Source organism: Lactuca saligna, chromosome 8 (assembly GCF_052625555.1).
Source record: "Lactuca saligna cultivar CGN05327 chromosome 8, ASM5262555v1, whole genome shotgun sequence".
NCBI lineage: Eukaryota > Viridiplantae > Streptophyta > Magnoliopsida > Asterales > Asteraceae > Lactuca > Lactuca saligna.
The window spans coordinates 216,007,888-216,019,265 of NC_136424.1; the positions used below are offsets into that span (position 1 = coordinate 216,007,888).

Below are 11,378 nucleotides of genomic sequence, written 5' to 3' on the forward strand. Positions count from 1 at the left end.
AACCAAAAGTTTGATATGAACTAGGTACTTTTGAAGAATTAGGTTTTATACAATCAGTTAAAACAACTGAAGAGAATTTAACAATGAACCAAGATGACATGATTGTTAAATTATTAACCTATGATGATATTCATATATATATATATATATATATATATATATATATATATATATATATATATATATATATATGTATGTATATATACTAATAATTATTTACATATAGGTTTAGAGCAAATTGCTTTTAAACCATTAACTTTACAAGGTTTACCAGAAAGTTTTTTAGTTTTATTACGTGATGGTCATAATATGAATTGGAAACAATCTTTAATGGGCATAATATAGTGTAGTTTAAGCAATGGTCCAGTATATTTTAATGTGTATCCTAATTTACAATTATCACTATCTGATGTTAATATACTCGATGCCTTAACATTAATTGGTAAAACAAATGGATATAATTATATGACATGATCTAAATTAAGATGTATATGCTATAGAATATACTACACGCCTTTAAAAACAATGAATCCAATGTGTAAAAAAACTAATAAACCTAATAATGAAACTATTATAATAGAAAGTAATTTTTATATGTCTAAAATAACCACTAAAAAAGATATTAAGTGGGATGAAATAGATTTTCCAAAAAATTGGATTTTAGAAGGAGCAGTTCCTCCTCAACCAAAAATAAATAATTAAATTACAGAAATTGTACAAGCATCGGAAGGAAGAATTCAAATAGAATTCGATAATGATGATGGAGAAATACCTCTATTGAGAAGAAGTAGATCAACTAGATCACTGTATACTCATATATCACCTTGAGAATATAAAGTAGAAACCCCTTCTAGGTGTTCTACATTTCAATTAGACAAGAAAAAAATCAATTAAATTTAAAAGAAAATATAGTCCAAGGTGTCTTTGAAGTGGATCCTACTGCCTCATAAATGAATTTTCTAATTTAATGGATAAAAAAGAAATAACAAATTTTAATCCGGGATCACTGGCAAGAAAAAATAAATTAATCAATTTAATACATAAAAATGGAAGCCTTTTAAAACATGGTTATTTGAAGAATTTTCAAAAGAAGAATTAACAATTATACAAAATGAATTATATTCTTATTTATCAAAAATTAACAAAATTATATATTTTATTCCATGGTTTTTTAATAAGTATATATTAAATTATTTAAATACATTAGAAAGAGAATATACTCTTGCAATTGGAAATATACAAAAATCAGTTTTTCCACAACATATAAGTTAAAATTTTTTGCTTATTGAAAACTAGTTAAAAATAATACTTTACAAATAACCATTGAACATATTAACCAACTAATACAACAAAATAATTTTACAAACTTATATTTTTTTATTCTTAGAAAAAAAAAATATTTCTATAGAAGAAAAGGTGAAATATATATATATATATATATATATATATATATATATATATATATATATATATATATATATATATATGTGTGTGTGCAAAATTACTGAACAATCTCAAATTGAGAAAACACAGCCAATTAAGAAAAAAAAAATGGCAACTTTCAAACCACCATACTTGTACTGTTTTAGCTTTTTATCACTTCTTCTCCACCGCGTTGACTCCACCGCCTTTCACTTCGCCCCTTTCTTCTTATCTCAATTTGCTCTTAATTTCATCAGGAAAGCTTCCATGTCTCTTGCAATTTCCTGCACTCCTCTTTCTTGCACCACTCCCAATTTCATCTCCTGTATTTCTCTACTTCTCTCTTTGTTCATCTTCTATCTTCGATTTTGCCCTTGCCCGAAGACATTAACAATCATTTCAGTTGTTTGGGATAACACGGTCAACTCCTGGAAAGTCTTTGTTCATCTTGTGTAAAAGGTTTGAATCCTATTTTTTTGATTTTTCCTTCTCCCTTCTCCTTTTGCTTATTAACTACTACTTACATATCACGCTAGCTGTTTACAGACGTCACCATCACCTTGCTTCACTGCTATGAAGATCGAAGGCGTACCATAACCCATCAAGTGGCACGGTCGGAGAAGAAAGACATAGCGAACCAGATTGTTCGAAAACTCGGCAATGGTTTTTACTCTTTTACTTTCGTACATATTTTCACCTTTTGATCACGAGTTTCTCACTTCCTTTGACTTGTAAGCTGTTTTATTACAGTACCAATATTGTCAAGATAATCATTCCCACCGGTCCTCCCTCTACAACCATCGCTTCCAATATGCTTGATTTTATACATTCTTTAGGGGAAAAAGAAGCAAAGAGTTCAACCGTTTTGTAAATCGATTGTACCTTCCACGATTGGAGGTCGACGCCTTCTCTTTTTTTCTTATGGCTTCCCTCATGCCTTCTTACGCTTACACTTCCAATTCATAATGACAGAGTTCATGTATGTTGATTTAAGGTTTGTCTCTTTTTTTCCTCTTCTACTTCTTCTCTGGAGTTCCATCTTCAGCTACTCCATCTTTAAGTCAGTGATTTTATTTTAACATAATGAACTCATATGTAATTTTGGACAAACCTTCTCTGTAAAAAAAGAAACAAATTTGGGGCTTATTAGATTGGTTTTTTTGTTCATAATTGGCAGATTTGAAGATGCACATCAACTGCTTGATGAAATGCCTCAAAGAACCGGTAAGATTAGTTCTACTCCATCATTAACTACACAAGCCTCTTACACACTTTCATATAACTTTTCGGTTAAGGTTTGGATACGCACGCTAAAATTCTAACCAATGACTTTGGCAAGTATGGTGATATCGAAGATTGTAAGGTTGTGTCAAGTATGGTGGGAACCATTTACCTAATGTGGTCTCTTTATAATCTCTTTGAATATGGTAATTAGTGTATCAAATAGAAATTCTTTACAATATTTTTCTTAACAATATAAATTTTCTTTGTCATCTCATTTTTGTTGCAGTAAATAAGACCAGATGATTGCGATATGTGTATGTCGAAAAGGTCTAATACTTCTAATGAATCAAGTATTGAATCAGATAATTGATAGAAATTAGAATCTATGGTGAAACTAGGTATGCTTGGCGAACATTCATCCTATTGGTTTCACAGAGTTGGCTTAATTTTTGATACTTATATCAATAATTTTTCGTTTCCGTTTGCCTATGGTTAGGTTGATCTACAAATAGTCAAACACATGATAGAGCTCGTGGAGTTGGTCTAAAGAAGTTAATTGAAGCTTATTAACAGGTAGTTTGCATATAATATATTATCAAACAGAAAAAAATAAAAATAAAAATAGGGGATGAACTCGAAACCATCATACAACAATTAGCTGAAGATGCAACAGATCGTATTTGAAACCAACTACGACACCAATAAGCTGCTAAATAACATCCATGAAATGAGAAAGAAACATGAATACGTTATCAAAAAACTCAACAGAAATTAAGGAGCTTCCCAACGACATCCATCCATACGTGTAATGCGTTCGATTGTTTAGTATACCCTCAAGAAAATATTGTTTTGTAATGTAGTTGTCTGATGTAATAGTCTTTTGATAATGTAATCCTCACTGTATGACCAATTTCAACCTCTGTTTCATATATGTAATGCGATTTCATCGATATTATTATATGCTTCGTTATGTACTCCAATGTAAACAGCGACAACGGCGCATGTAATTTCCTCTAGTTACAATGAAATCACTCTTAAACTCCTTATTAAAATTATTCATATGGAAAAATAAGTACTCAAGAAGGCTTAGTTTTATGCAATGAAATAAAATTGAATCAACGCCTCACTCAAAAGACAACATTTAGGTCATTTCTGTGAACAATTTGGTATTAACACTTTAAAAAAATAGAAAAAAAATCTGAAAAGGAATATAACCCTAGTGAAAATCAAAGATAATATAGATCTAAAAGAAAATCTTTTAGAAAAGAAAAACATAATAAAAAGAAAAGACAACATTTAGGTTATTTCTGTGAACAATTTGGTATTAACACTTTAAAAAAATAGAAAAAAAAATCTAAAAATGAATATAACCCTAAAAAATATAGTGAAAATCAAAGACAATACAGATCTAAAAGAAAATCTTTTAGAAAAGAAAAAACGAAAAACATAATAAAAAGAAGAAAGAGAATCCACTGACTTGTTATAAATGTGGCAAAATTGGTCATTTTACCAATAAGTGTAAAATAAAAAAAATTAAAAAAAAAGATTAATGATCTAAATCTTGACGCTAATATGAAAGAAAAATTAAAAGAAATTCTTCTAAACAATTTGGAAGAATCCTCATCTGATGGTGAAATAAATAATATAAATTCGGATGAAGAAATTTATACAACTTTAAGTAGTTCTAATGAAGAAGAAAATAATTATTATTGTATAGATAAAAATAATTATTCTAGTGATGATGAAGTATATAATATTTAATCACAATTTCAGGATAATTTACAAACAAACTTTTAGATAAAGATATTTTATCTATTTTAAAAAATATAAATGATTCCGAATTAAGATCACAAATCGTTGATCAAATAATGAATCATCAAAAAATACTCAAGTTAATGAACCAATTTATTCAATGAAGAAATAAATCAAATATTAAAAATGAAAAATAATACTTTATTAAATACTACAATCACATATTACACGCAAGAAATTAATAATTTGAAAAAAGAGACTACTTTTCTAAAAAATAATCATAATAAGTTTGAAAATAGAATTATTATTTTTGAAAAAGAATCCAATAATGTTAAGACATCAGCTTTGAATCTAGTGAATTTTTAAGTGCTATGGAATTAGTCACATCCCAAAAATGGTAAGTCGGAATAAAATTAATACTTAGAGAATATTATAGAAAAAAATTTATTGCTCTTGTTGACAGTGGAGCAGACATAAATTGTATATAATAAGGTTTAATTCCTATCAAATATTTTGAAAAATCCACCCATGTTATTTGCACCGTCAGTGAAGAAAAATTAGATATCAATTAAAAATTATCTAATGCGAAGATTTGTAATAATAGAGTTTGTATTCCGCTAAGCTTCAAAATAATTAAGAATATGTCTCAAAATGAAATTATTTTGGGTACTCCATTTTTACAAAAAATATTTCTATTCAGATTTAATGAAGTGGGAATGTTAGACAATTTACAAAATTATGAAGTATTTTTTGAGTTTATTACAAAACCTTTTATTCGTTGTATAGATCTTATAGATTTAAAAACAAATCAAATAAACTTTCTAAAAGAAGAAATTTTAATAATAAACATAGACGAACAATTACAAAATCCAAAATTACAACAAAAAATTAATAATCTAAGAAATAAGTTTATTTTAAAAATATGTTCTGATCATCATAATGCTTTTTGGGAAAGAAAGAAACATATAATTTCTCCTCCATATGAAAACAATTTTAATTAAAGAAATATTCCAACCAAGGCTCGCCCATGTCAAATGAATCATCACTATTTAGACCTTAGTAAGAAAGAAATATCATCTTTACTAAACAAAAATTTAATTAGACCTCTAAATCGGCTTGGTCTTGCACTTCTTTTTAAGTTAATAAACATTCAGAACAAGAAAGAGGAATTTCCATATTAGTAATTATTTATAAGCCTTTAAATAAGTTTTAAAGTGGATTAGATATCTGATTCCAAATAAAAAAGATTTAATAGATTGATTAAATAATGTAATAATATTTTCAAAATTCGATTTAAAATCAGGATATTGGCAAATTCAAATTGATGAATAGGACCGATATAAGATTGCTTTTAATGTTCCTTTTGGTCAATATGAATGGAATGTTATGACATTTGGTTTAAAAAATGCACCTTCTGAATTTCATAATATTATAAATGATATTTTTTTATCCTCATAGCAATTGCATGATAGTTTACGTCGATGATATCTTGGTTTTTTCAAAAAATATTGAAGATCATTTTAGACATTTAAACCTCTTTGAACAAATTATAGAAAAAAAATGGTTTCGTCATATCCCAACCTAAAATGGTTTTATTTCAATCCAAAATCAGATTTTTGGGCCATAATATAGTAACAGGAAAAATAATTCCTATAAATAGATGTATAGAATTTGCTTCTAAATTTCCTGACCAAATTATTGATAAAACTCAATTACAAAGATTTTTAGGAAGTATAAATTATATATCTTCTTTTTATAGATATTTAGTCAAAGATACACCTATCTTAAATGATAGATTAAAAAAGAAACATGTTCCATGGACTGATCTTCATATTCAAGCAGTCTAAAGGATAAAGGAAAAAGTAAAATCATTACCTTGTTTATCTTTAGCAAATCCAAATTGGGAAAAAATGTATTCAAACCGATGCCACCGATATAGGTTATGGAGGAGTCTTAAAACAAATTAATACAAATACTAAACAAGTATATTTAGTTATATTTCATTCAGGAAATTGGTAGATTAAAAAAGAAACATGTTCCATGGACTGATCTTCATACTCAAGCAATCCAAAGGATAAAGGAAAAGGTAAAATCATTACCTTGTTTATCTTTAGCAAATCCAAATTGGGAAAAAAAAATTATTCAAACCGATGCCACCGATATAGGTTATGGAGGAGTCTTAAAACAAATTAATACAAATACTAAACAAGTATATTTAGTTATATTTCATTCAGGATACTGGTCTAATTCTCAAAAGAATTATGCTACTACAGTTAAAGAAATTCTAGCAATAGTAAAATGTGTTTTAGAATTTCAAGATGAACTTTACAATCAACAATTTACGGTAATTACTAATTGTCAATCATCAAAATTTATGTTAACAAAGATTTTAAACATGATGTATCTAAGCAAATGTTTGCTAGATGGCAAGCTCATTTAGCACCATTTGATTTTACAATAATATATCGAAAAGGTGAAGATAATAGACTTTCTGATTTTCTAACTAGGGAATTTTAAAATGAGCAATGTATATTTAAAACAATTATCTAATGAGATTTTTATTACAAGAAACTTAATTAAAGAAATTAAAGTTGAATTAACCAACTCATTGGATAATATGCCAACAACAAACACAAATATCCTTGATCGTATTCGTTATCCTAGATTAATTCATTTATTAAGATTCGGACTAATAGGCCTAAGATCTCATCTTAGGTTTCTATAGAATAAACATATATTACTTTTTAATTAAATTTTGAAGGATGATCTCTAATCGGGGAAGAGGTGGCTACCCTAATATAGCTGCCAAAGGAAGAGGATCATATCCTCAAATACAACATGGAAAAATTTTGCTAATTGAAGAAAAAAATTGCCTCCTAACCATCATCATCTAATATGTCTAAACCTGGAGATCCGGTATACGCAGCTTTTCAACAGTTCTTGAAACCACAAAAGGATAATAATCCTTCTTTCTCAAAAATAGTTTCGGAGGAAGATAATGATGATTCCTTAAAATATATTTTAACTCCTCATAAAGATTTAATAATTCTTTTAGAAGAAAAAGAGATCATGTTATATTTTGAGGACAATGATGATCCATGGAATTTATTCTGTAGATACCTGGATACTGCGTCATATGCAGCATGTTCTTACAAGTCACGAAATTATTATGAGAATATACTAATTTCTACAAGTACATGTGAGATTTCACATTTCTTCTCTTCAGGAGACAAGAAAGTTTATAACTTCAGCAAATTAATATTAAAAAGGATTATATTTGTAGAAGAATGGGGTTTAAGCACCCTGAGTGAAAGGAATTTATCCACCTTGAAAAAAAGATCTTAATAAAATATGCTTTCTGGGATTATATCGAAAGCTTTTATAAAGTTTTTCTTTATGAAAATCCAAAAAAGAAACATTCTTGGTTTTTCAAAATTTGTGACCAAGTTTATAGACAAAAGTTGCCAAATTCGTTTACACAATGGTGGTCATCATATGGTCCAAGTGTTCAAATTCTCCCTGAACCGTTCAAATGTTTATATGTTGAATGGCTTCATGTAGCTCGAAAATATAAGGAGGCTCTTGAGCACCCCAATGGAGGAAGGGAAGTAATACCTACCCTACATTTTTCATAGATTTTTCAGTTCCTTGGATTTGGAAATAAATCCCAGAAGTTTAATATAGTCCTAATAAGTTCGGATCTTTACATAAATCATATCTTACAAACTTTTTGGCAAAAATGTTACAAAAAGATCCAACCTCAAATGAGATAAACATTAAACAAACGATTGATAATATCAATCAAGCAATTTTGAAATATAAATCTCAAAAACAATTTTTATCCCATAAAGAACAATCCAACAATTTTAATCCTTATGAAAAAGTTTTAAACTCCATAAAAGCTCAAGGAAATTCCTCCCCATCAAAAGACGAAATTATCAAGATTTATTTTCGTCAAATGAAAGAAGACCTGCTTCAAAACCTCAATAAACAATCATCATACGGCTCCATGTTATCTACAGGTAATGATGATAATTGTCTAGAAGGAGAATCTCAGCCAATTGATGATAACAATGACATTATGGATGATTTCACTACAGAAGATGCTTTTGCCACTATTGAAGATATGATATTGGAAAAGCTACAAAAGAAAAAGACAAAAGCATAAGGACTCTATGGTGAAAACTTTTATACTTGTCAATATTCTCTATTTGCTTTGATAAAGCTACAACAATGAAGACAATTGAAAACATTAGAATAGCCAGCTGTCATAATACACTCGCCAGTGTGCTCATATATTCTCTTGTAATATTTTATAGTTTGTAAACTTGGTTTGAAGTCCAGGCGTATATATACGTTGTTATGTTTATTTATTAAGCAGGCTAGATGATTTCTTCCTACCTGTTCCTTCCTCTTGTAAAATATTTTGAAGTTATAAAGTAAGTTTTAAAAGTATTTCTGGTGCACCCGTCTTTCCTTGATTGTGATTCCCTTCACTCTTGTAATTTTTCGTTACTTATACTTTATTATTGTCTGTATTACCCTAATGATAGGCTGAATCCTTTTAAGTGTTAAATAATATCATGAAATTATGGTTTTACTAATTTACTAAGAAACCCTAGGTACCATATAGTGATTTTAAATACAAAAGTCTAGGTTCATAACATGAAATTTAAATTGAAATGTTTAACCATTAGTCGTGGTGTTGCCCGTCTTTTAGACAAGGTTTAGCGTTTTTTGGGCTATTTGTCTTTGACTCGGTATATATCAACATTTCAAATTAAATTATATGTTATTCTAAATAACACTATGACTGTATTTTGACGTCACTATATGTTACCCTTGGGCCTTCTCTGGATTTTATGGTATCAAAGTGTGACAACCCGAAATTTATTCCGTCATTTTTAACCCCTTTTTCCATTAATAAGCCTCGCTTTATCAACTGTCCGTTAACCTTTTTGTTTTGGTTAATTAATTTGGTACTTTTATAATGACTTAGTAAGGGTTGAAACAAATTAGAAACATCCTCCTTAAATCCCTTGAAAAGTTCTAGTTTCAACCAAGTCGAAATTCGACCACTAAATCGGGTGCGACCAAAAGCCCCGTTTAACAGCAGTATCGGGTAGATTTGCACTGATCCCCAACTCAAACCCCTATATAAGGGTGAGTGGAGTCCATTTGATACTTTTGCACTCTCTCTCCACTCTCTCTACAACTTGTTTTCGAGCCAAAATCGTTCGTTTCGAGCCCCAAATGAGTACGCAATCTACCCTAACTTGTTGTATAGCTTAGCTAGCATGCAAATTCGAGTTTAAAACATAAAATAGGGTCCAAGTTATGTGTTTACGGCCCAAGAACACTCTTGGACCGTGAACACCCCTAAATGGGGTTTTTAAGCCCCAAAACCCCTCCAAATTGCCCCTAAGGATTAGATACGACTTGTGGACTTACACCTTCGAGTTTAGAACACCAAAACCTTGTGATATGGAGAGTAAACATGAGTTTACAGCCCAAGAACACTCTTGGACCATAAACCCCTCTTCATAAGCCGTGAACACCTTTTAAGGTGTTAGAAATGCGCTTAAACACCTCCTATGGCCTTGGAAAATGTTTAGAAGCAACCCCCATTGAAGTAAAGGCTTTAAACATTTAAGAAACCATGGACTTAGGAGTTTACAGTCATAAACCCCCATAGAATTGGTCCATGGGCCGTAAACTCCTATTAAGTGACCAAATGATGCCCTAACACCCCCATTTGGCTTGGAATAATGCTTAGAACTTTATACTCTATCATTTAAGGCTTAGAACTATGAAAGAAATGACCAAGTGAGAGTTTATGGCCGTAAACTCCTTGTTTATGGCTGTGAACTCCTTAAATGGTCCCTTAAGAGCCTTAAACCCTTCATAAGCCCTAGATTTGAGTCTAGCCTAATTTCTTGAGTGATATAAGACATTTTGGCATCCTAGAACACCCTCACCATGAGTTCACGGCCGTAAAATCATGGGGAGTTAGTCCCAGGGCCGTGAACTCTATAAAGAGTTTACTCTTGAAGAGTAAACTCCCTATCTAAGCCATACACACCCTTAGATGTTACCCGGGACACTCCAAGCATTTAACCAAAGTGTTTTCCGCACTTTAGGATACGTATACATGTTTAATTAGTAGTATATTTGCTAATTGTATGTAAACATATGTTTAATAGGTCACTAAGTGTGTTCAAGTCTTTAATTGACATCGAGCACCCAACCGACACCTTCGTCGGATCCACTTACAACAGGTGAGTTCTTACCCCTGAATTAACCTTTTAAATGCTTTTTACATGCTTTTAGGGGGGATACAAGTTAAACATGCCAGTTATCATATCAATCACATGTGATTGATAACCTACATGTACAAGGATTCATTACACTGTCAACTGTTTTACCAAGTATGATACTGTAAATGGTTTTCTGAAACGTCTTTATGTGTTCAAAGCTTTTCTTAAATTGCCTCTCGTGTTGTATGTTTTATTTCAAACTCTGTTACAACAACATTTTAAATAAAGGTTTTCTCTACTTTATCAAGGTTATAATCAAAACTTGTTTATGAATGATTTTCTAAAAGTATAAAGGTTTACCAAAGATTTCATCAAAGTTTTCTTCCATGTTTTATACTCCTACTTTGTTAGATACTACTGCTTCGTTATACTTCCTCATAGTTAATGCTACTACTTTGTTAACACTTTTACTTCGTGATACGCTTTTACTTCACGATACGCTTATACTTCACGATACGCTTATACTTCACGATACGCTTTTACTTCACGATACGCTTATACTTCGCGATACGCTTATACTTCACGATACGCTTATACTTCACGATACGCTTATACTTCACGATACGCTTATACTTCACGATACGCTTCTACTTCACGATACGCTTATACTTCACGATACGCTTCTACTTCACGATATGCTTTTACTTGTTAACACTTATACTT

At 30.0% G+C, this 11,378-nt stretch overlaps 1 long non-coding RNA gene across 5 annotated transcripts; it reads left to right on the top strand.

The window, feature by feature from the left end:
• The first annotated feature begins 1,505 nt into the window (after positions 1-1,505).
• On the top strand, positions 1,506-3,598 carry LOC145012421 (uncharacterized). Of its 5 annotated transcripts, none has more exons than XR_013664483.1 (7): positions 1,506-1,881; positions 1,969-2,085; positions 2,173-2,416; positions 2,600-2,646; positions 2,718-2,849; positions 2,933-3,044; positions 3,143-3,598. It is a non-coding gene; the product is annotated as an uncharacterized LOC145012421 (long non-coding RNA). The 5 variants fall into 5 exon arrangements; XR_013664485.1 differs by having other exon boundaries at positions 1,507-1,881; positions 2,718-2,785; XR_013664486.1 differs by having other exon boundaries at positions 1,959-2,085; positions 2,600-2,849.
• The last annotated feature ends 7,780 nt before the right edge of the window (positions 3,599-11,378 follow it).